Genomic DNA, 25,817 nt, shown 5'->3' with positions numbered 1-25,817 from the left:
TCAGGACCTCCACTGAAGACACCACTTTCCAGCCAAAGTTGGCTAGATGTGCACCTCAGCTCCTGACTAAAAGTATCTTTAGGGGAGAGAGGCCTTTATCTCCCATGTCCATTTCCATTCAGTGGGACAGGGAGACTGGCCAGGGCCAAGGCACACATGGAAGAGATGGACAGGGCCAGAAGATGGGGAGGCCGGGACCCTCCCAGCTCTGCACATCCTCTAGACAATACAGATTCCTCAGGGTGGCAGGAGGGCCATAAGGCTCAGAGCCTTGAGAGGCTGATGAAGGAACAGAAACAGATGAGAGCTATTGATCTCACTACAAAACATGTTACTTCCTACTACCCCTGAGTCCTCAGTAATCTCCTAAGAGAAGCTTGGGGAGGAGGTGGGTGTGGGGCATAATGGGCATCCTGGTGACATGAGAACTCCGCTCTCCACTCTTATTTCTCTCCCCCGACTCATCCTCTCCCCACTCTGTATGCAACTCCCCCCTACAATGCACCCCAGTCTTGGGTTACAGGGTCTTAGCAGGCTGGGGGTTACTCCAGTACATCACGAGATCCACCAGGAAGCTGGGCAGGTAGCTCATGGGGAAGTAGATGAACTTGGCATCCCAGCCAGGTGAGTATCAGGTACGGGGGTGGCAGGCGGTCAGGGCGTGCTCCATGCACTCTGTCACCAAGGACAGATCCTGGCAGCAGGTTGTCTCCAACAAGTCGACTGACTTCATAACTGTCCAGAAGGAGAAAGAATCCAGATAAATTTCGACCTCTGTCCATTCTGACTTAGGGATCAACTTATGGAGCAATGTTTTTAAGAATAATGTGGAGCTTTAAGCCAACTTTTTCACTCTCTTCTTTCACTTTCAAGAGGCTCTTTAGTTCTTCACTTTATGCCATAAGGGTGGTGTCATCTGTATATCTGAAGTTATTGATATTTCTCCCGGCAATCTTGATTTCCAGCTTGTGCTTCCTCCAGCCGAGCATTTCTCATGATGTACTATGCATATAAGTTAAATAAGCAGGGTGAGAATATACAGCCTTAATGAACTCCTTTCCCAATTTGGTTGTTCCGTGTCCAGTTCTAATTTGTTTCTTGACCTGCATACAGATTTCTCAAGAGGCAGGTCAGGTGGTCTGGTATTCCCATCTCTTTCCGAATTTTCCACAGTTTTTTGTGGTCCACACAGTCAGAGGCTTTGACATAGTCAATAAAGCAGAAATAGTTTTTTTTCTGGAACTCTCTTGCTTTTTCCATGATCCAGTGGATGTTGACAATTTGATCTCTGGTTCCTCTGCCTTTTCTAAAACCAGCTTGAACATCAGGAAGTTCACGGTTCATGTATTGCTGAAGCCTGGCTCAGAGAATTTTGAACATTACTAGCGTGTGAGATGAGTGCAATTGTGTGGTAGCTGGAGCATTCTTTGGCATTGCCTTTTTTTGGGATTAGAATGAAAACTGACATTTTCCAGTCCTGTGGCCACTGCTGAATTTTCCACATTTGCTGGCATATTGAGTGCAGCACTTTCACAGCATCCTCTTTTAGGATTTGAAATACTCAACTGGAATTCCATCACCTCCACCTGCTTTGTTCGTAGTGGTGCTTCCTAAGACCCACTTGACTTCACATTCCAGGATGTCTGCCTCTAGGTGAGTGATTACACCATTGTGATCATCTGGGTCATAGGGTCCCTTTTCTATAGTTCCTCTGTGTATTCTTGCCACCTCTTCTTAATATCTTCTGCTTCTCTTAGGTCCATATCATTTCTGTCCTTTATTGAGCCCATTTTTGCATGAAATTTTCCCTTGGTATCTCTAATTTTCTTGAAGAGATCTCTATTCTTTCCCATTCTATTGTTTTCCTATTTCTTTGCACTGATTGCTGAGGAAGGCTTTCTTATCTCTCCTTGCTATTCTTTGGAACTCTGCTTTCAAATGGGTATATCTTTCCTTTTTGCTTCTCTTCTTTTCACAGCTATTTGTAAGGCCTCCTCAGACAGCCATTTTGCTTTTTTCCATTTCTTTTGCTTGGGCATGATCTTGATCCCTGTCTCCTGTACATTGTCATGAACCACTCTCCATAGTTCATCAGACACTCTGTCTATCAGATCTAATCCCTTAAATCTATTTCTCACTTCTACTGTATAATCATAAGGGACTTGATCTAGGTCATACCTGAATGGTCTAGTGGTTTTCCTTACTTCCTTCAATTTAAGTCTGAATTTGGCAATAAGGAGGTTATGACCCCTTCTCCAGCGGATCTTCCAAACCCAGGTATCAAACTGGGGTGTCCTGCATTGCAGGCAGATTCTTTACCAACTGAGATATGAGGGAAAGCAGAGTGAAGGTTAGGGGCAAATTGGTTGAGTAAAAGAGATCTGAGATTTCAGGCTTGGGGGAACTGGTTGAGAGGCATGGTATTGACCTGTAGGGCCTGGCCTTGAAGCTCCTGCATCAATATTGAGCTATATTTCCACAAAAATTTGGAAATTCAGTGGGTAGGCTTTCAAGAGAAGCCATGATTCCCCCAATAGGAATTTCACCTCTTCCTAGAAAAATCTACCCTCTCCTTCACAAGAGAGGCCACTCTGGCCCCAGTCCCCTTGGGTCACAGGTCACCCAGCTTCATGGAAACCTGTCTGTGAGACACAAAGACACATCAAGAACTTTAAGCCTTATCAACTAACAGAACTCAGGGCAGAAAAGTGGAGTCAGGGCAGTTGGGAACAGGGTGTCAGAATGAACACACAGAATTAGTCCCTCCACTGCTTAGCACCAAGCCTGCCCTTGTAGAAATGTATATTCCTCATTATTTGACCAATGATCAAATTGATATACGTGATTAGAGCCTAGGGAATTGGGTAGAAAGAAGTTTACCTAGACATCGTTTATGTTCAATGCAATGAATAAAAGATGGGAACCAATTACATTCATATGATGAGGTACTTTTTATGAAGTAGAGCTATTCTAAGAATACAATATTCTCAATCATTATTTATTATGTTTTTGAACACATTTTTGTTACCTATAAAATTGTTCACCTTCTTTCACTGGAAAATTAGCATACAGACTATGTCCAAATTGTAATATCATGTATGTCAAAATGTTGTCAGCACTTATCTGTGGGTGGTAGGATTTGGGGGGATTTGGTTTTCATCCAAATACTTTTCCCACTGTCCACAGTATCATGTTTTAAATCTATATTTAGATAAATTAGAGTTCTTTCCTTCTCCCATAAAACACAGGCACAACTATAGTACCACAAAGAGACACATCACACATAGAGAAAAAATAAAAAATAAAAAAAAAAAAGAGAATGTGACCCCAGAGTAGTTTTCAGGCCTTCCTTAGACAACTCCTGAGAGTTCAGCGTCAGCACCAAAAATGGGTGATATTTAACCTCAAGTAGTCTGGCTATAGGTTACCAACAAGACCATGTTCAGATACTGAAAACACAGCCCAGCTGCAGCCCTGTCCCCAGCCACCCATGCAGCCTTCCAGCCAGAGGCCCCCTCTCCACCCCTCCTCCAGAAATTCCACTCCAATTACCCTGCTCACACAACAGCAAGAAACCCAGACTTTCTGCTGAGATAGGAGGGGATACCAGACAGGTAATTTGCAAGGATGCAGTCTTATCAGGGAAATCTCTCCCCCAAACTACAGCGCCTCAAGGTCAGGAGGTCGGTGGGGGGGGGGGTGGAAGAGCTTTGGCTGGTCACCTGGGTTAGGTGAAGAAGGCAGGTGCGACTTTAAGTCATGGAAAAACCTTAGAATGCTCCCCAAGGAGCTGACAACCAGTGTCCTCTCACAAAGAGAGAAGAAATAAACAAGAAATCTGGGTGGTACCTCTGTCCCCCACATCCTCCCTTCACCCACTTGGTGGCTCCAGTGATGCTCTCTGGAAGTCTTGGTGACATCCAGGATCACTGTCTGCAGCCTGTCTGACATCTGGTTCCTCAGCTGCTCGGGCCCCTGCTCTGTCAGACACACAGCCAGGATCCTCAAGCCTCCCAGGTCCAGCTGCCTGGCCAGCAGGTTCCCGAAGCCCAAGTCATAGCCCATGATGAAGACGAACTTGTCCTGAAGGTGGCTTACCACCTGCCTCTCCTGGTATCAGTGCAGGAGGTAGTACAGGCCCAAGAGGACTGCCACGTACAGCCACATGGCCTTTTACGGGACAGACACACACAGACTGGCATGAAATAAAGTGATTCGTGATCAAACAGGACAAATCAAGCACACACAGGATAACAGTTTGCAAACCAGGATCCAGGCCCTCTGGCATGGAGTTCTCAAGATTGTCCTGTTCACCCTCTTCAGTGAGAATGACTGACTCTAACCCCAATGTGTGCTTTTTGGTGCACTTAACCCATTTCTAATAGATGTCAATGCATTTACAACACAGTCTCTTAGGGATGAGTACATGGAAGGCCTGCACAGTCAGATCTATCCATTATTGTGCCTCCAATAATTTCTGACCGTGGGCCCTCCTGTAAGGCAGGAATAAGTTGAATCAAACTCTACAGGTCTAGGAACAACTGGGTATGTGAAACATAGGAAGGTGCTTCCCAGCTTCCCAGTAAAAGACATACACAGAGTAAGGGAGAGGGACCTGGAAGGAAGAGCCATTAGGTCTGTGATGAAAATCTGCAGAACCTCCACCCCACTCCCCGACCTCAACCCTCTACCCCCAGGCTCAGAGCACAGAAGCAGAAGAGAAGGGCATCCACCACAGGGCATTACCTGAGGGAGTCTGAGAAGGCCTCCACGCCATACTTGGATATGCAGTAGCTTCCAGCATGGAGGGACACCTGGCCCAAGACACTGGAGACGTTGACCACATGGCCCCTCGCCTTCTGCACCAGGGGCAGCAGACTCAGGGTCACATCAATTACCCCCAGCAGGTTCACATCCAGAACCTTCACAAAGTCCTGTTTGGTCAGCCACTCACTGGGTGCCAATGCAAATGCCGGCATTATTCCCCAGACCCCAGAGTCCTGGGAAGAGTGAGGATGAGAGGGCAACACTGAGCTGGGCCCAGGAGAGAGGACTGAGCCATGGTGCCATTCACCCTCCAACCCGGAAGGACTTTAGGAGAGAGGCTGCAGGGGAGGGGCTGGAGCAGAGACCAACACGCTCCTGGGGGTTTGCGGAGTCCAGACCCTGTGAGCAGTGGGAGGACAGAAGGTGTGCTCCCTCTTGACTCAAGTCTTCACACCACGCCTACTGCCTGGTGACAAGGAGCTAGCACCCCAGAGCTGATGAAGGGAAGTATAGAGCTTGAGGACAACTTGTGTGTCTATAGTCTCTAACTCAGAGGGTGAAGTTGTGTCTTTCACAGTCCCTGTTGTCTTTGCAGACATGATAAATATGCCCTAGCTGCTCAGATTTTCTGACACCTTCAGGACTGAGTGGTTAACAGCTAATATAAGGGAAAGAGAGGGAAAGAGAGAGACAGTGAGAGAATGAGGGCAAGAGAGACAAAAAAGAGACATTGGATAAAAGACAAAAACAAATACGACTATAGTATGGATGCAGATTGTGTGGATAAATACAACTTGAAATCCTCGTTTGGGGGGAAATTGTGAACAGGCCCGATATTGACCTCTAGAGCCTGGGCTTGAAACACCCCATCAATACTGAGTCATATCCCTGCAGGAATCTGGGGAATTACATGTGGTATTTGGAGGGGAGGTTGGGCTCCCTCTCTTTACCCATCACCCACAGAACACAGAGTTCACCCTCTACCCCAGAAAACCCCAACTGTCCTCCCACTCATATAAGAGATCACTTTAGCCCATCTCCTCGGAAAAGGTTCACCAGCTTGAAGGAAACTACCCTGCAGGAATCAAATCCTAAGGGTTTTTCTTTTGCCCTATTTTTTTTCTTTTAAAGTTTTAATTGAAGGATAATATTGTGCTGGTTTCTGTAATATATAAAGCTGCCCACCCAGCAGTTTCTCGAAGCCTGAGTCACAGCCCATGATGAAGCCTAACTTGTCCTGGAGGTGGTCACCACCTCCTGGTGCCAGGAGGAGGTAGTACAGGCCCACGAGGACCACTGGGTCTAGCCACAAGGCTTTCCAGGGGACAGACACACACAGGCTGCAGTGAAATTGACTGACTAGTGATCAGACAAGAGGAATTAAGAACACTCATGATTATGTTTGGCCAACCAGCTTCCAGGCTCTCTGGCAAGGAGTTTTCAAGATTTTCCTGTTCACCCTCTTCAGTGAGTATTACTGACTCTAACCCCAAAGCATCCTCTTGTGGCCAGCCAAAATCTTGGCCTTCTCTGTCCACAGAAGCCCAGTGAAAAATATGGACAGAGTTTGGAGGAAATAGAAAGGTGGCTTTTACTCTCAGCCAGTGGAGAGGGGAACACAGTAGGCTCATGTCTCAAGAACTGTGCCCTTCCCACCCCCATTCCATGAGGAGTGTGGGGGCTTACATAAGGCAAGGGCTCACAGTCAGGAGTCAGTGATGAGGAACAAAGGTGATAGGATCTTGGTCTCTTCCTCTTGCATTATTTCAAAGACAGTCATAAACTAGTGTCAGTAACGGGCTTCCCTCATAGCTCAGTCGGTAAGAGTCTGCCTGCAATGCAAGAGACCCAGGTTCGATTCCTGGGTCAGGAAGATCCCCTGGAGAAGGAAATGGCAATCCACTCCAGTACTCTTGCCTGGAAAATCCCATGGACAGAGGAGACTGGCAGGCTACAGTCCATTGGGTCACAAGAGTCGGACACGACTTAGCAACTAAACCACCACCACCAGTGTCAGTAACCCAGTATTTGAGTGTGGCAATTCGGTGGCTCTGTGGTCTTCTTCCTGCCATGGAACTACAAGGGGAAGGATGTTATAAGGGTAAACACCTGATAGGGGATATATTTAGCATAGAGTCAAAGAACAAAATGTGAATTGTAGCTTCTAATGTGTTAGGGCAGAAAAGCAAACTTAGTTACAGACACAAGTCTTAGAAAAAAGAAAAGAAAAGAAAGCTAGGAATGTTGAGGCCTTGTTCTCAGGAATGGAAAAGAGAAAAACTCATTCCTCTTTTTTCCTTCTCACTACCACACGCTTGAAATGTTCCCTTGGTATCTCTAATTTTCTTGAAGAGATCTCTAGTCTTTCTCGTTCTGTTGTTTTCCTCTATTTCTTTGCATTGATCGCTGAAGAAGGCTTTCTTATCTCTTCTTGCTATTCTTTGGAACTCTGCATTCAGATGCTTATATCTTTCCGTTTCTCCTTTGCTTTTTGCCTCTCTTCTCTTCACAGCTACCTAACAGAAGCAGAAGATATCAAGAAGAGGTGGCAAGAATACACAGAAGAACTGTACAAAAAAGATCTTCACAACCCGGATAATCATGATGATGTGATCACTAATCTAGAGCCAGACATCTTGGAATGTGAAGTCAAGTGGGCCTTAGAAAGCATCACTACGAACAAAGCTAGTGGGGGTGATGAAATTCCAGTTGAGCTGTTTCAAATCCTGAAAGATGATGCTGTGAAAGTGCTGCACTCAATATGCCAGCAAATGTGGAAAACTCAGCAGTGGCCACAGGACTGGAAAAGGTCAGTTTTCATTCCAATCCCAAAGAAAGCCAATGCCAAAGAATGCTCAAACTACTGCACAATTGCAGTCATCTCACATGCTAGTAAAGTAATGCTCAAAATTCTCCAAGCCAGGCTTCAGCAATACGTGAACCGTGAACTTCCTGATGTTCAAGCTGGTTTTAGAAAAGGCAGAGGAACCAGAGATCAAATTGCCAACATCCACTGGATCATGGAAAAAGCAAGAGAGTTCCAGAAAAAGATCTATTTCTGCTTTATTGACTATGCCAAAGCCTTTGACTGTGTGGATCACAATAAACTGTGGAAAATTCGGAAAGAGATGGGAATACCAGACCACCTGACCTGCCTCTTAAGAAATCTGTATGCAGGTCAGGAAGCAACAGTTAGAACTGGACATGAAACAACAGACTGGTTCCAAATAGGAAAAGGAGTACGTCAAGGCTGTGTATTGTCACCCTGCTTATTTAACTTCTATGCAGAGTACATCATGAGAAACGCTAGACTGGAAGAAACACAAGCTGGAATCAAGATTGCCAGGAGAAATATCAATAAGTTCAGATATGCAGATGACACCTCCCTTATGGCAGAAAGTGAAGAGGAACTAAAAAGCCTCTTGATGAAAATGAAAGAGGAGAGTGAAAAAGTTGGCTTAAAGCTCAACATTCAGAAAACAAAGATCATGGCATCTGGTCCCATCACTTCACGTCAAATAGATGGGGAAACAGTGGAAACAGTGTCAGACTTTATTTTTGGGGGCTCCAAAATCACTGCAGATGGTGACTGCAGCCATGAAATTAAAAGATGCTTACTCCTTGGAAGAAAAGCTATGACCAATCTAGATAGTATATTCAAAAGCAGAGACATTACTTTGCCGACTAAGGTCCGTCTAGTCAGGCTATGGTTTTTCCTTTGGTCATGTATGGATGTGAGAGTTCGACTGTGAAGAAGGCTGAGCACCTAAGAATTGATGCTTTTGAACTGTGGTGTTGGAGAAGACTCTTGAGAGTCCCTTGGACTGCAAGGAGATCCAACCAGTCCATTCTGAAGGAGACAGCCCTGGGTGCTCTTTGGAAGGAATGATGCTAAAGCTGAAGCTCCAGTACTTTGGCCACCTCATGCGAAGAGTTGACTCATTGGAAAAGACTCTGATGCTGGGAGGGATTGGGGGCATGAGGAGAAGGGGACAACCGAGGATGAGATGGCTGGATGGCATCACGGACTCAATAGACGTGAGTCTGAGTGAACTCCGGGAGATGGTGATGGACAGGGAGGCCTGGCGTGCTGCGATTCATGGGGTTGCAAAGAATCGGACACGACTGAGCGACTGAAATGAACTGAACTGAACTAACAGAATTCAGAGCCAAGAGCAGAGTCATGGGAGTTGGGTACAAGCTGTTGGAATTATTAACATACAGATTAGTTCATCTGCTGCTCAGTTCCAACACTGCACTTGGAGGAATGTATATCCTCCCACTATATTTGACCAATGATCAAATTAATACATGTGATTAGAGTGTAGGTAAGTGGTTGGAAAGAAGTTTACCAAGACATCATTTATGTTGAATACAGTAAATAACATGTGGGAACCAATTACATTCATGCCATGATGTACTTCTGAATAAGCAATGCTATTCTAAAGTATATAACATTCTTAATCATCATTTATTTGGTTTTGAAGGAATTTTTGTTATGTGTAAAGTTGTTTACCTTCTCAGTGGAAAATTAGACTACGCATTATAGGCAAAATGTAACATGGATGTGAAAAACGTTGTCAGTTCATCTCTGGGTGGTATGATTGGTGTGACTGTCATTTTTAATCTGTGTACCCTGCCCATTTTACACAATAATCATGTTTTATATGTATTCTAGAAGGAAAGAAATTATAGTTCTTTCTTACTCTCTTTTGATACGTAAACACTGTGGTAAAACGCAAACATACACACACAAACAGAAAAACAAAAAAGAGAGAGAAAGTGACCCCATAGTAGTTTTCTGCCCTGTTTTAATGAAGGATTGAGAGCTCAGTGTCATCACTGAAATTGGGTGACACTGAGCCCCAAGTAGGATGACTATGGGTCACCAGCAAGATCATGATCAAGTGCTGAGAATATAGCCCAGCTCCAGCCCTGCCTCCAGCCACCATCCAACCAGAATCTCCTCCAGGAATTCTGCCCTGATCACCTTGCTCACTCAGCTTCAAGAAACTCAGACCTTCTGCTGAGAGGAGCGGACATCAGACAGGAAGTCTGCAAGGCACATTCCCATCAGGGAAAACTGTCCCCCAAACTACAGAGCCTCCAGGTCAGGAGGTGGGGGTCAGGGATGGAAGAGGCTCATCTGATCAGCTGAGTGAGGTGAAGAAGGCAGGTAGGACTTCACATCCTGAGAAACACCTTGGAATCTTCTCCCGGGAGCTGTCAAGGGGTCTCCCCTTCACAGAGACAGGAACTATCTGTCCCCCACACACTCCTTCACCCACGGGGCTGCTGCAGCATTGCTCTCTGTCTTTGTGATGTGGTGAATCCCCTTCTCTGGCCTGTTTGATGTCTGGTTCCACAGCTGCTCGACCCCAGACTGCATCAGACACGCAGCCTGGACCCTCAAGCCTTGCAGGTCCAATGCCTGGCCAGCAGGTTCCCAAAGCCTGAGCCACAGCCCGGGATGAAGACGAACCTGTTGTGGAGTTGGCTCACCATCTGCCTCTCCTGGTACCAGGGCAGGTATCACAGGCCATCAACACCACCAGGTTCAGCCACATGGCTTTGCAGGGGTCAGACACCCAGAGACTGGGGTGAAACTAGAATCTGGCTAGTGTTCAGACAGGAGGCATTAAGAACACATATGATGTTGGTTGGCCAGTCAGGCTCCAGGCCATCTGGCATGGAGTCCTCAGGCTTATCCTGTTCATTCTCTTTGGTGACTACTGTTAATATAAATTCTGGCCCCAACACATATTTTTTCTTTTTTAAATACACTTGACCCATTTCTACCAGATGACTTTGCACTTGCAAAACAAACTTTAAGGCTGATAGTAGTTTACCAATCTCATTTTCGTGGTTTTCCTACTCCTCTTTATTTTGTTCCAGCCACAACTCCCCTCCCCACCCCTATACCCACACATATAGAACCCTTACATCCCATGTTTCATGGCTCACAACCATCTTTTTACGTTTATTTTATTTACCTCTGGGACCTGGATCTCCTCGTTCTTATAAAAGGAACACAGTGAAATCAAGTCACCTGACTTCAAACCCAGCTCTGCTGTCAACTAGCTGTGCCTGTTTTCCTCCTCTGACTCAGCTCACAGAATTCCCTCCTGAAGAAAAAAGACACAGCTGTGTATAACGGACTTTTGGACTCAGAGGGAGAGGGAGAGGGTGGGATGATTTGGGAGAATGGCATTCAATCATGTATACTATTATGTAAGAATTGAATCGCCAGTCTATGTCTGATGCAGGATACAGCATGCTTGGGGCTGGTGCATGGGGATGACCCACAGAGATGTTATGGGGAGGGAGGTGGGAATGGGGGTTCATGTTTGGGAACACATGTAAGAATTAAAGATTTTAAAATTAAAAAATAAAAATTAAAAAAAAAAAGAAACATTAAAAAAAAAAAAAAAAAAGAATTCCCTCCTGAAGGTCTAAGTCCCCTCAGTCTCTCTAGGATTGGAAGGAGAAGGCAAAAGAGAATAAGGTCTCTCCTGTTAACAGTGGTTCTCTGGACCAGAAAGGTGTTCAGAAGAGCAGTGGGGGTGTCTGAAGCAAAAAGAGGGGACACAACGGGAGTAAGGGGACACAGTGGTGAGACTTCTCCCAGATGCTGGGATGGGTGTTTGCAGGACTCACAGAAAGCCGCTCCAACAGTTTGAGAGGGTAACAGGCTGGAAGGCCAGGGGTCTCCAAACGGAGGAAATAGGCTGCAAGTGTCAGACATTTTTTATCTATCTCTTCAATGGCAGGAAGAAACAAACTAGTGTTATATTTTTTCCCCTTCTCTATACAAATTTAAACACAGGTTTCTCTTAAAATTCTGTGTTGCCATAATGACACCTGGTTCCACCTGAACATAACTTATCTCAAACCCTGAGCTAACCAATGCATTTTTCTTATGGAAATGTTTGTTTTAAGCTATGTTAATGTACTATGTATACCCTCAACTCTGTCTCCAAGTCGGTTCCCCCTAAAGGCTCTGAACCGACTTGACAAACTGTACATTGACAATACTCATACATTGTTCTCCTAAAATATGTTAATAAAACTATATATTTATATGGAAATCTGCCTTTCTTCAAGATTCATCTCAATCATTTTTTGCCCCTGGATGACTCATCTAGTGCCATTCTCTGAGTTTTGAGACACATCCTTTCTTTAATTAGCAGACTGCTAGTAGACCAATGAACAGTATGAAAAGGCAAAATGATAGGATACTGAAAGAGGTACTCCCCGGGTCAGTAGGTGCCCAATATGCTTCTGTAGATCAGTGGAGAAATAACTTCAGAAAGAATGAAGGGATGGAGCCAAAGCAAAAACAATACCCAGTTGTGGATGTGACTGGTGATAGAAGCAAGGTCCGATGCTGTAAAGAGCAATATTGCATAGGAACCTGGAATGTTAGGTCCATGAATCAAGGCAAATCAGAAGTGGTCAAACAGGAAATGACAAGAGTGAATGTTGACATTCTAGGAATCAGAGAACTAAAATGGACTGGAATGGGTAAATTTAACTCAGATGACCATTATATCTACTACTATGGGCAGGAATCCCTCAGAAGAAATGGAGTAGCCATCATGGTCAACAAAAGAATCCGAAATGCACTACTTGGATGCAATCTCAAAAATGACAGAATGATCTCTGTTTGTTTCTAAGGCAAACCATTAAATATCACAGTAATCCAAGTCTATGCCCCAACCACTAATGCTATAGAAGCTGAAGTTGAATGGTTCTATGAAGACCTAGAAGACCTTTTAGAACTAACACCCAAAAAAGATGTCCTTTTCATTATAGGGGACTGGAATGCAAAAGTAGGAAGTCAAGAAACACCTGGAGTAACAGGCAAATTTGGCCTTGGAATGCAGAATGAAGCAGGGCAAAGACTAATAGAGTTTTTCCAAGGGAACACACTGGTCATAGCAAACACCCTCTTCCAACAACACGAGAGAAGACTCTACACATGGACATCACCAGATGGTCAACACCGAAATCAGATTGATTATATTCTTTGCAGCCAAAGATGGAGAAGCTCTATACAGTCAACAAAAACAAGACCAGGAGCTGACTGTGGCTCAGATCATGAACTCCTTATTACCAAATTCAGACTCAAATTGAAAAAAGTATGGAAAACCACTAGACCATTCAGGTATGACCTAAATCAAATCCCTTATGATTATACAGTGGAAGTGAGAAATAGATTTAAGGGACTAGATCTGATAGATAGAGTGCCTGATGAACTATGGACGGAGGTTCGTGACATTGTACAGGAGACAGGAATCAAGACCATCCCCATGGAAAAGAAATGCAAAAAAGGAAAATGGCTGTCTGGGGAGGCCTTACAAATAGCTGTAAAAAGAAGAGAAGCAAAAAGCAAAGGAGAAAAGGAACGATATAAGCATCTGAATGCAGAGTTCCAAAGAATAGCAAGGAGAGATAAGAAAGCCTTCCTCAGCGATCAATGCAAAGAAATAGAGGAAAAGAACAGAATGGGAAAGACTAGAGATCCTTTAAAAGAAAATTAGAGATACCAAGGGAACATTTCATGCAAAGATGGGCTCGATAAAGGACAGAAATGATATAGACCTAACAGAAGCAGAAGCTATTAAGAAGAGGTGGCAAGAATACACAGAAGAACAGTACAAAAAAGATCTTCACGACCCGGATAATCACGATGGTGTGATCACTCACCTAGAGCCAGACATCCTGGAATGTGAAGTCAAGTGGGCCTTAGAAGGCATCACTATGAGCAAAGCTAGTGGAGGTGATGGAATTCCAGTTGAGCTGTTTCAAATCCTGAAAGATGATGCTGTGAAAGTGCTGCACTCAATATGCCAGCAAATGTGGAAAACTCAGCAGTGGCCACAGGACTGGAAAAGGTCAGTTTTCATTCCAATCCCAAAGAAAGGCAATGTCAACGGATGCTCAAGCTACCACACAATTGCACTCATCTCACACGCTAGTAAAGTAATGCTCAAAATTCTCCAAGCCAGGCTTCAGCAATACATGAACCGTGAACTTCCTAATGTTCATGCTGGTTTTAGAAAAGGCAGAGGAACCAGAGATCAAATTGCCAACATCTGCTGGATCATGGAAAAAGGAAGAGAGTTCCAGAAAAACATCTATTACTGCTTTATTGACTATGCCAAAGCCTTTGACTGTGTGGATCACAATAAACTGTGGAAAATTCGGAAAGAGATCGGAATCCCAGACCACCTGACCTGCCTCTTGAGAAACCTATATGCAGGTCAGGAAGCAACAGTAAGAACTGGGCATGGAACAACAGACTGGTTCCAAATAGGAAAAGGAGTACGTCAAGGCTGTGTATTGTCACCCTGCTTATTTAACTTCTATGCAGAGTACATCATGAGAAACGCTGGACTGGAAGAAACACAAGCTGGAATCAAGATTGCCGGGAGAAATATCAATAAGCTCAGATATGCAGATGACACCACCCTTATGGCAGAAAGCGAAGAGGAACTATAAAGCCTCTTGATGAAAGTGAAAGAGGAGAGTGAAAAAGTTGACTTAAAGCTCAACATTCAGAAAACAAAGATCATGGCATCTGGTCCCATCACTTCACATCAAATAGATGGGGAAACAGTGGAAACAGTGTCAGATTTTATTTTGGGGGGCTCCAAAATCATGGCAGATGGTGATTGCAGACATGAAATTTAAAAATGCTTATTCCTTGGAAGGAAAGTTATGACCAACCTAGATAGCATATTCAAAAGCAGAGATGTTAGTTTGCCAACAAAGTTTCGTCTAGTCAAGGCTATGGTTTTTCCTTTGGTCATGTATGGATGTGAGAGTTGGACTGTGAAGAAGGCTGAGCGCCTAAGAATTGATGCTTTTGAACTGTGGTGTTGGAGAAGACTCTTGAGAGTCTCTTGGACTGCAAGGAGATCCAACAAGTCCATTCTAAAAGAGATCAGTCCTGGGTGTTCTTTGGAAGGAATGATGCTAAAGCTGAAACTCCAGTACTTTGGCCACCTCATGTGAAGAGTTGACTCATTGGAAAAGACTCTGATGCTGGGAGGGATTGGGGGCAGGAAGAGAAGGGTCGACAGAGGATGAGATGGCTGGATGGCATCACCGACTCGATGGATGTGAGTTTGTGTGAACTCTGGGAGTTGGTGATGGATAGGGAGGCCTGGCGTGCTGCGATTCATGGGGTTGCAAAGAGTTGGACACGACTGAGCGACTGAACTGAACTGAACTGAAGTAGCTATATAACATCCAGCTAAAGACTAGTAGCGGGGCACCCTTTCTGCCGCCTTCTGATATCTTGTCAGAAGCTTTCTGTATCTCTTTTATTCTTTAATAAGACTTTATTACCCAAAACTCTGAGCAATCAAGCCTTGTCTCTGGCCCGGGATTGAATTCTTCACCTCCGGAAGCCAAGAATCCTGGCATCTTTCGTGGTTCAGCAACAAACTTTCAAATTGTTCCCCTTTTAACCTGTGAATATGTCCTGCTCACAGACATGGATGCCTGGACCCAATGCCCTCTCCCCTTCTGTGCTCAGACCCTACCCAGCCTAGCACCACACCCAGAATCCTAACCCATCAGACACTGAGAAAAAGCAGATTGGAAACCTGAAAAACATTAACTGGAATGCTACCTCTTCCAAGCAGTGAGATCTGTAAACCACAATGAGGGAAAGAAATTAGTTCGGTTTGTATGAGGATGAGGATGGAGAGGATGAGGGAGCTGACCACTCAGGAGACTGAAGGAAGGTCCCAAGATTGGAACCCAGAACAGCTGCACATGGAGGGGTTCACTGGGAGGGAGAGAATACCATCCAGGTGTGGGTGTGAATGATGAGGGGTGCGGAGCTGATGAGAGGGACAGGAACAGAAGGAGCTGGGGTCAGTGCCCTGGGCATCTCTTCACTGTCCACGTTTATCACAGTTCCAACTCCGAGTCAGGAAAGGCTATAGTTCCTGGGTGAAAGGAAAGGCTTCCCCAAGGACACAAAGGCTCAGATGCCCCTGGAACTCACTCCAGCCGCCAACAAGCACAGAGGAAGACAGATTCAGCCTTTAGCGGTCATTGTCTCCTGCAGGGAGCTGACTGTCATCCTAAAAGGGGTTGCCCTTCAGATGACAGATGGCAGCAATAATGAAAAGGACGGTCCTACAGAAACCAGCCATTGCCTGCTTCCTAGGTGACCAGCAGGAACCCTCCTACAGGGCTCCCCAAAGGGTGAGGCTGAAGAAGGCCAGGATGGAAGATGCTGCCCTGGAAACTGTCAGGAAGCTGGGGGGACATGCAAGTTTTATACAAACACTAACCCTGCTAAGGGAGAAGGTTGTGGTTTCTTACTTGGAGATTTTTTTTCTCAGTGACCATGAAATCATCAACTGCAAATTCCCGCAGGGCCATGCAACAGATTGGTGGCAATCTCCCAGTCTCAGGAGGACCACAGTCAAGACACAGGTCATTCCACATCCATCCCCTCATCTCCCAGGAAGAGTCCTTTGAAGAGAGAGAGAGGCTTAGAAGACAGGGGATTGGAAGAGGCCAAGAGTGAGGGCTAATTGTGCGCCCTTGCTTCCAGCCCTATCTGTCTGCTGTCCACCTACTTGAGTGAGCTTCCAAAATGGACAGACAAACCCTCCCCTCCCGTCCTAAGTATCTGATTCCGGGAGGAGATGGTATTAGGGTTGGGGAGTCACTGAACCTGTTCATCAAAACCACCAGGACAGCCAAGGGGAGGAGAGGGAGACTGGTTTGTGGCTGCTTCGTGGACTCTGGCATGGGTTCCAGCCTCTGCTCACATCCAGCAGACCAGACCTGGCTCCTCCCCCAAGGAAGGCAGCCTGGAAGGAGGAGAACTGGGAATCTGCTGAGGGCCCAGCCTGAAGACTCAGCTGGTGTGCACTGCACTTCTTTTTCAATGCATTTGTTGTTCAGCCTTGTCTGAGTTAGAGCCCTTGTGTCACAGATCAAATGGGTGGCCGTGGAACCCATCTCAGTGCAGCCCCGCATCCCCCAACCCCTTGTGGGACCAGCAACGAGGGTCAGGGCTTTATAACCTCACAAGCCCTCTGACATTCTGGAGAGGATTCATGGGAGTGATTCTAAACCTCCTGAACACACATAGATAAGACATAAAGTGAATCAGTGATGCTTTATTTGATTTCATTTGGTTTGCTGAGACTAGTACTATTTGTATGTGTCATAAATAATAATTTGAAAATCAAGTGCCTTCAGTTTAACCATGAAGCCCTAGCATGCATTCTAGTAGGTGAACTTTTCAAATGAAGTTTTAGGGGAAAAATAATCCATGGAAATTCTTGTTTCCAAGATGGATCAAAACCTGGTTTCTGTATCCAAACTTGCCAAGGCCACTGAATTGGCACCCAGACTATTGGGTCAGTCTGATAGTCACTCTTCACAATCAACAGACACCTTCAGGGAAAGGGGCTTTTATCCGCTTGCTCATCATATCTATACTGGGGAAGAGGGAGACAGAACATTGGAAAGATTCATCTGAAGAGGTGGACAGAGCCAAAGCACAGGGGACTGAAAGCCCCAGTGTCTCATGTCCTCCCCACAGTACGGCTTTTCACAGCTGATGTGGGTCATAACGCACAAGGGACAGAATGAAGACGTGAGCATCGACCCCAGTTCCTCAAGCACAATATGTCTCTTTCTAATTTCCCCAAGTCCTAAGCAATGACGCAAGCAAAGCCTGGGGAGTGGGTGGGGTGTGAAGTGGAATGTGTGTTCTGGTCCCCTGAGAATCCCCCTCTCCACTCTATTTCCCTTCCTCCATGTGTTCTTTCCCCACCCAGGACCGAACTTCCCACTACCATGAACCCCACTCTTGCATTACAGGGCCTTAGCAGGCCCAGAGTAACCCCAATACATCATGAGATCCACCAGGAAGCCGGGCAGGTAGCTCATGGGGAGATAGAAGAACTTGGCGTCCCAGCCAGCTGAGTATCTGGTGTGGGGGTGGCAGGTGGTCAGAGCATCCTCCATGCAGTCGGTCACCAAGGACAGATTTACAGCCCACAGTGGCTTCAGAAAATCCGATGTCTTCATGATTGTACAGAAGGAGACTCCATCCTAGTTATTCCCATTTTCCAGCCCTCCCACTTCCAGATCAACTTGACTTCCCCAAAATTCTGTTCTCTTCCAAAATCATGGTCCATATCAAATCAATAGATATCACTGCAATGTATCCTAGCACATAGCTAAAAATACACTTGGACACTAAGTTAGTGCCCTCTAGTACCTTTCCAGGGAATACATATACTACACACTGGAGGTCTCTACCCACACTAGAAATAGAGGCACCTGAGAAAAGGTGGTGCTAACACCAGTGTGACTCAGCTGATAAAGAATTCGCCTGCAATGCGGGAGACCTGGGATCGATCCCTGGGTTGGGAAGTTCCCCTGAAGAAGGTAAAGACTACCCACTCCAGTATTCTGGCCTGGAGAATTCCATAGACTCTATAGTCCATTGGGTCACAAAGAGTTGGACACGACTGAGTGACTTACTTTCACAACACTACCTTGCCATGATTCCAGGGGTGTATCCCTTGTGGCATCAGTCTCCTTTCCAAATAAAAAGTGTTTCTGAAGAGAAACTGTTCTCTAGAACTACGAAGGCTCGATCCTTCCCTTCTGTCACCAGTTGACCAATCAGAGATCTTGAGGATGAGCTCATATCCCCACTGTGGGGGTAAATGAGAGCCTGGAGGATGGAACTGAGACTGGAGAAGGCACTAATGATGCATTTCTGAATATTTTCCCAAAGCCTACAGCTAACTCACAGTCAGCAAGAAAGTTGTCATCATAGAGTTCCTGGATCTCTGGGCTGGCATGATCCCATGATGCCTGGACAGTTCCATTAAACACCTCACCTTGGATCATATTGGTCAGTAAGTAACTGGGCTCAACCATAGCCAGTTTCACTCCAAAGTAGGAGAGCTCCCTCCTGGAATGTAGACAGGATGAGGGGCAAAGGCTAGAGATGTCGTGCAAGAAGAACATGAAAGAACAGTCAGACACCAGTACAGGCCTGGGTGAGATGGGCTGGGAGCTCTCAGAAGTTGGAGATACAGAAGCCAGGGAGAGAAGCTCATGGTGATGTTACTGCTTCTTTATAGAGTTTGACCATTTTCCCAATTATTTTACACCCCGTGCCTATCAGCTCTACATCCTACCAACTGTGCTGCAGAGCATCGCTTAAATGTTGTCACCTCCTATTACTCTCACTCCAATCAATCACCATGTTTGCACATTGTGTCTTTCCATATACCACATCCCTCGTCTCCCCTCTTCCACCCCAGGAACCCCTGTCCTCTAAGAAGCATCCACCAGTCTGTGGACAGAGCTCCCATACATCAGAGCCAGTGGTCTCTACCACTTATTTGACAGGGTAACTCTCCTGACCAATTGCTTCAAGGGGTACACATCCCCCCAGGGCTTCCAGAACATAAATACCATAGCAGTTGAGCACGTGAAAGGCCTGCACAGCCAAAACATATCCGTTATTGTGCCTCCAATAATTTCCAACCATGGGCCCTCCTGCAAGGCAGGAATAAGTTGAATGAAACCCTATGGGTTTGGGACCAACTGGGGATGGAAAACATATGAACATGCTTCTCATCAAAGAGACCTACACAGTGAGAGGGACCTAGAAGGAAGAGTCAATAAGAGGTGCACCTTCCTCCCGACTTGGTCTTCACACCCTGCCCACGGCCTGGTGACAAGGAAGAAGTATCCCAGTGTTGATGAAGGCAGGTATTGAGCTTGAGGAAATCTAGTAGGTCTATAGTCTGGAACTCGAGTGAAGTTTTGGGTTTTCACAGTCCATGGTGTCTTTGAAAGGGAAAGTCAGCGAGTTGTGTACAACTCTTAGTGACCCCAGGGACTATAGAGTCCATGGAATTCTCCAATCCAGAATACTGAGTGGGCAGCCTTTCCCTTCTCCAGGGATCTTCCCAACCCAGGGATCGAACCCAGGTCTCCCACATTACAGGCAGATTCTTTACCAGCTGAGCTATCAATGGTGTCTTTGAACACTAATGAATATTCCCCAGCTTTCAAGATTTTCTGACAGCTTCAGGACTGAGTGCTCAACAGTTAGTATGAGGAAAAGAGAGGAAACATAGACAATGAGGATGGGTGGGGAAGTGAGGAAAAAAGGAATCAAGAGATGAAGACAAAAACAAAAAACGATGACCGTAACTGAGTGCAGATTGGTTGGGTGAAACAGACCTGAAATCTCAGGATTGTGGGAACTTAGTGGCAGACCTGGTATTGACCTCTAGGACCTGGGCTTGAAACACCTGCACTTCAATACTGAGCAATGTGTCTCAGGAATCTGGAGAATTCCAAGGGCTATTTTGGGGGAGGGCAGGGATGCCTCTCCTTACTCTTAACACCCAGAGCACAGAGTTCACCCCCTACCCCAGAAAACTCCACCTTCTCCTCCCACTCACACAGGAGGCCACCCTGGCTTCATCTTCTTGATGCAAATTCACCCAGCTTAAAGGAAACCACTTGCAAGAATCCAAGACACAATCCCAAGGTTTTTTTTTTTTTTTTTTTTTTTTTTTTATTTTTTTATTTTTTTTATTAAATTTTAAAATCTTTAATTCTTACATGTGTTCCCAAACATGAAACCCCCTCCCACCTCCCTCCCCATAACATCTCTGTGGGTGATCCCCATGCACCAGCCCCAAGCATGCTGTATCCTGCGTCAGACATAGACTGGCGATTCAATTCTTACATGATAGTATACATGATAGAATGCCATTCTCCCAAATCATCCCGCCCTCTCCCTCTCTCTCTGAGTCCAAAAGGTTTTAAAGTAAACCTTTAGCAACCATAGGCCTCATGGCAGCAGCAGCAGGCATTTGAGGTTGCTGGGGTAAGGGAACCAGAAGTTCCACACAGAAAGCTGAGTCCCTGCCCTGCTCGGCAACATTCCTAACTTGTAGGATGAATACAGTCCAACCATCTGTTATCAAAGACACAATCAACGTACACGGTTATAGTGTAGAGATATCATTTATGTGGAATATGGTGAATAAATGTAGGAAATAATTATGTATCATACCATGAAGTACTTTTTAGTAAGTGATGTTATTTTAATGTGTAGTATTTTCTCAGTCACAATTTATGTTTTTGAAGAAATTTTTATCATGTTCTAAATCTATGTATTTACATATAGTAGAAAGAAAAGGATAAATACATGCAAATATAAGACCATGTATATCAAAATACTAATAGCCCTTATGTCTTGGTGGTGAGATTTTCAGTGTTTGGCATATCTCTCAGTTTCCACAATGATCATTCTTTCATCACTTAGAAGAGAGAAACTGAAGTTCTCTCCTTCCACTGCAAAACATAGGCAGATTCTAAGAATTAAAAAAAAAAAAAACAGTAGAGAAAAGAAGAAAAGCAGAAAGCAGAGAGAGAAAGTGACTCCATAGTAGTTACTTGACTTCCCCTAGACAAGCCCTGAGAACTCAGTATCATTATTTGAAAGTAAGTGACATTAAAAGCCAAGTGGGATGCCTATGGGTCACCAACAAGAACATGATCAAGTGCTGAGAACACAGCCCAGCTCCAGTGCTCCCCTCCGACACCCTTGCAGCCTTTCAACCAGAGCCCCCACCTCCACCCCTCCTCCAGAAAGTCCACCCTCATCACCCTGCTCACTCAGCACCAAGAAACCCAGACTTTCTGCTAAGACAGGAGGGGATACCAGACAGATATTCTACAAGGACACTGTCTCATCAGGGAAATCTCTCTCCCAAAAACTGCAAACACTCAAGGTCAGGAGGTGGGTGTGACTGATGGAAGAGGCTCGTCTAGTCAGCTGGGTGAGGTGAAGAAGGCAAGTGGGACTTCACATCCAGGAAAACACCTTGGATTATTCCCCAAGGAGCTGACAACGGGTCTCCCCTCACACAGAGAGAAGTACACAAACAAAAAATGTGGGTGGTACCTCTGTCTCCCACACACTCCTTCACCCACTTGGTGGCCGCAGTGACACTCTGTCTTGGTGACATCCAGGATCGCCGTCTGCAACCTGTTGCTGTCTGCTTCCTCAGTTGCTCGGCTCCCTGCTCTGTCAGACACGCAGCCAGGACCCTCAAGCCTCGCAGGTCCAGCTGCCTGGCCAGCAGGCACCCAAAGCTCGAGCCACAGCCCGTGATGAAGACAAACTTGTCTTCCTAGTAACAGTGCAGGAGGTAGTACAAGCCCACGAGGACCACCAGGTACAGCCACGTGGGTTTGTAGGGGACAGGCACACACAGGTTGGGGTGAATAGTGTCTGGTTAGTGATCAGACAGAAGAAATTAAGAACATGCATGAAAGTAATTGGCCAGTCAGCCTCCAGAATTTCTGGAATGGAGTTCTGAAGATTTCCTATTTACCTTCTTCAGTGATTATGACTGACTCTGATCCCAGTACTTGCTTTTGGCTTTTTGGCACAATTAATGCACTTCTCATTGATACTATTGCATTTCCAACACACACCCTTAAGGAGGACAGTACTTTTCCCACCTCAGTTTCCTGGTCCTTACACTCCTGCCTGTTTCCCTCTGCCCCCCTCTGCCTTCTCAGTCCTCACACAGCCAAAAAAACGTTAGAAATTTTGGATCCCAGGTTTCATGTTTCACAACCAAATTGTTCCCTTTTTCTTATTGAAGGCTATGTCTTGGGTCTCTTAGACTAGGAACATTCTTATAAGGGGATACACTCGGAATCAAGACACATGTGACTTCAAAACCCAACTTTTCTGCCAACTAGCTGTGTGACCCTGGGCAGCTGGCTTAGCCTCTGATCTGGTTCCCTCCTCTCCCTCAGCTCACAGAATTCGCTCCTAAAAGACTATGTCCCCTCAGCCTCTCTAGGATTAGAAGGAGGAGGCAAAAGGGAATAAGGTGTCTCCTGATTCAGTGGCTCTCTGGATTAAAAAGATGTTCAGAAGAGCAGTGGGGGTGTCTGAGACAAGGAGAGGGGACATGAAGGGAATGAAGGGACACAGGCAATGGGGAGACTTCTCCCAGGTGCTGGGATGGGTGTTGGAAGGACTCACACGAAGCTGCTCTAACAGGTGTTCCCCTTTATCTGCAAGAAATTCTGTCCACATACCTGAGCGCTGGGTTCCATTGCCCTCTCCCCTTCTGTGCTCAGACCCTGCCCTGCCCAGCACCACACACAGAATCCAGACCAAACAGACGTGGAGAAAAGACTGATTTGAACCTTGATACCTTATCATTAATTGGAATGCTGACTCCCCCAAGCAGGGAGTTAAATAATTGGAAATGAATTAGTTCAATTTGTATGAGGGTTGATGCTGGGAGGGATTGGGGGCAGGAGGAGAAGGGGACGACAGAGGAAGAGATGGCTGAATGGCATCACTGACTCAATGGATGCGAGTCTGAGTGAACTCTGGGAGTTGGTGATGGACAGGGAGGACTGGTGTGCTGTGATTCATGGGGTCACAAAGAGTTGGACACGACTGAGCGACTGAACTGAACTGAACTGATGATGGAGAGGAGTAGCGAGCTGCCTGCTCAGGAGACTGAGGAAAGGACCGGAGACTGGATCCAGAGCAGCTGTGCATGCAGGGGGTACACAGAGATGGGGAGGATACTATTCAGTAATGGGGCTGGACCACCAGGGGCACTGAGCTGGTGAGCGAGGCAGGGGCAGAAGGAGCCGGGGTCAGTGCCCTGGACATCTCCTCACCATCCATGTTTATCACAGCTTTGACTCCAGATCAGGAAAGACGATGGGCACTGGGTGGAAGGAGAGGATTCTCCAATGACACAGAGGTGCAGATGCCCCTGGAGCCCACCCAGCAGCCAGGAAACACAGAAAGGAGGACAGATTCAGCCCCTTGTGGTCACTGCCACCTGCAGGGTGATGACTGCCTCCTGAAAGGAGTTGACCCTCAGGTGGCAATCTGCAGCAGTAATGGAAAGGATGGTCCTGAAGAAAGCAGCCTCTACCTGCTTCCTGGGTGACCAGCAGGACGCTTCCACAGGGGTTTCCCAAAGGGTGAGGAAAAAGAAGGCCAGGATGGAGGATGGTGCCTTGGAAACTGTCAGGGGAAAATGCAAGTCTTATACAAACACTAACTCTGTTAAGGGAGAAGGTTGTGGTTTTTTTACTTGGAAGAAACAGGAGATTTTTTTTCTCTGACCAAGAATTCCTTCACTGTAAATTCCCACGTGTCCATGCAGTAGCCCCATCCCACTCCTCACACCATCAGCTTCCCTTTTGTGAGTCTTGAAAGTCATATGATGACTTGCAGGGTCTCAAGGAGCTTCAAACTCCTGTTCCAGGTGGGTACAATAAAAGGCAGGTCTGGAGAGAGAAGTAAGAGGCAGGGGCTAGGGTGACACTCACCTGGGATCTGCAGGGACCAGAGCAAGAAAACTTTCAGAGGAGATACTGTCAGGGAGACTCACTGACAAGAATCTCTGCATCTTATGTCCTTGGAGGGGTAGTTTGGCCAGATTCCAGGGCAGAACCTCTGACCCACATGTGACCCAGAGCTGACGCACATACCCCTTGGTGTAGCCCCAGAGCATCTCAGCGGGGAGCACTGTGAAGCATGAGGCCACCCCCCACCCACTGCCTGTTCTACACCCAGGACACGCCTTCTGAACAGGTGGAGGTTAGGTAATGGGGGAGCAGGAAGGGGTAGGGAGTGAGGGCAAACTGTGCAAGCTTGTTTCCAGCTCCACTGTCTGAAGTGGAGACTCTAAAAAGTGGAGATAGGTCAGCGTGTTAAGGTGATTGGAGGGTTTGGGGAGTCACTACCCCATGCAACTCACAAAGGCCAGGCCAGCCCAGGGAAAGAGTGACAGCACCTTCCCTTTGGCACTCCTGCGGATCTTCATAGCATGGGTTCCTGCTCCTGCATACATCCATCAGAGCAGACCTAGCTCCCCGCTCAAGGAAGGTGGCCTGGAAAAAGGAGGAATGGGGCTCTGCTGAGGGTCCAGGCTGAGAATGTGAGCTGGTGTACCCTGCACCTTTTTTCCAGTGCGTTTGTTCTTCTGCCTTGTCTGAGTTGGGGGCGGTGAGTCACAGTCCCCAGAGTTGGCCATGGAACTTATTTCAGTGCAACCCTGAGTTCCCCATCCCCTTGTAGGACCAGCAAGGAGAGTCAGGGTTTGTAACCTCACAAGTCCTCTGACATTCTGTAGAGGATTGCTGGAGATGAGTCCAGAGCTCCTGAACACATACTCCCAAGGCATAACGTGTATCAGTGATGATTTACTTGATTTCAGTTGGTTTGGTAGGTCTGGTGGTGTGTGTGTGTAAATAAAAATATGAAAATATAGGGTCTTCAGATCAAGCAAGAAGCCCTAGATTTGCATTGAAGAGGAGAACGTGGATCGACCTTGAGGGGCTGACACACCACAGCCTGAAGGATTCAGAGATCCTTGAGGATCCTCCCGGTCACGTTCATCTCTTCAGCAGTCCCCTCTCTGACACCAAGCCTTTAAAACAGGTTTGAGTTCACTGGTCCTATAGCATCTGACCTCGCTCTGTGTTTACTCAAAAATGGTGATATTGTTCCATAACATAAGGTTCCTGTAAACATGCCATAATCTCAGTTTTGAACAAAAAGAGATAAAGTTTCAGTTTTTTAGTTGACTCTTGGAGAAGTCCCTCCCACTCCAATTTGCCCTCAGCCCAGGTATCTGTATGACTGTACAAATACCTTCTCCACTGAGTCCATACTCAGACCATCATGACAGCAGATGACACACAGAGAACAAGGGTCTCTGGAAGCACTGGGACATCAGGGGAATTCCTGCCCTGCACACAGTAGGTGCTCAGTAAGCATTAGCAGAAAACATAAGACTGGGCTCCAGAAGTGACTCTCACACTCCTCCACTGGAGGGTGGGGGAAGGGGATCTGGGCTGGGGGACCTGGCAGGTGGCAAAGGATGGAGGGTAGTGATTCTACAGGAGGGGATGGCAGGAGGACCGCAGGGAGGCTTTTGGTGAGAGAGAGGCTACATGTCCCC

At 46.2% G+C, this 25,817-nt stretch overlaps 1 pseudogene; it reads right to left on the bottom strand.

Annotated features, from left to right (window-relative positions):
- Window positions 1-517: 517 nt before the first annotated feature.
- On the bottom strand, window positions 518-23,524 carry LOC138078657 (retinol dehydrogenase 16-like; annotated as a pseudogene).
- Between the last annotated feature and the right edge of the window lie 2,293 nt (window positions 23,525-25,817).

This window comes from Capricornis sumatraensis, chromosome 4, assembly GCF_032405125.1.
Source record: "Capricornis sumatraensis isolate serow.1 chromosome 4, serow.2, whole genome shotgun sequence".
NCBI lineage: Eukaryota > Metazoa > Chordata > Mammalia > Artiodactyla > Bovidae > Capricornis > Capricornis sumatraensis.
Note: the sequence above shows the minus strand (reverse complement) of the source record. Positions and strands in the feature narration are given on the sequence as shown.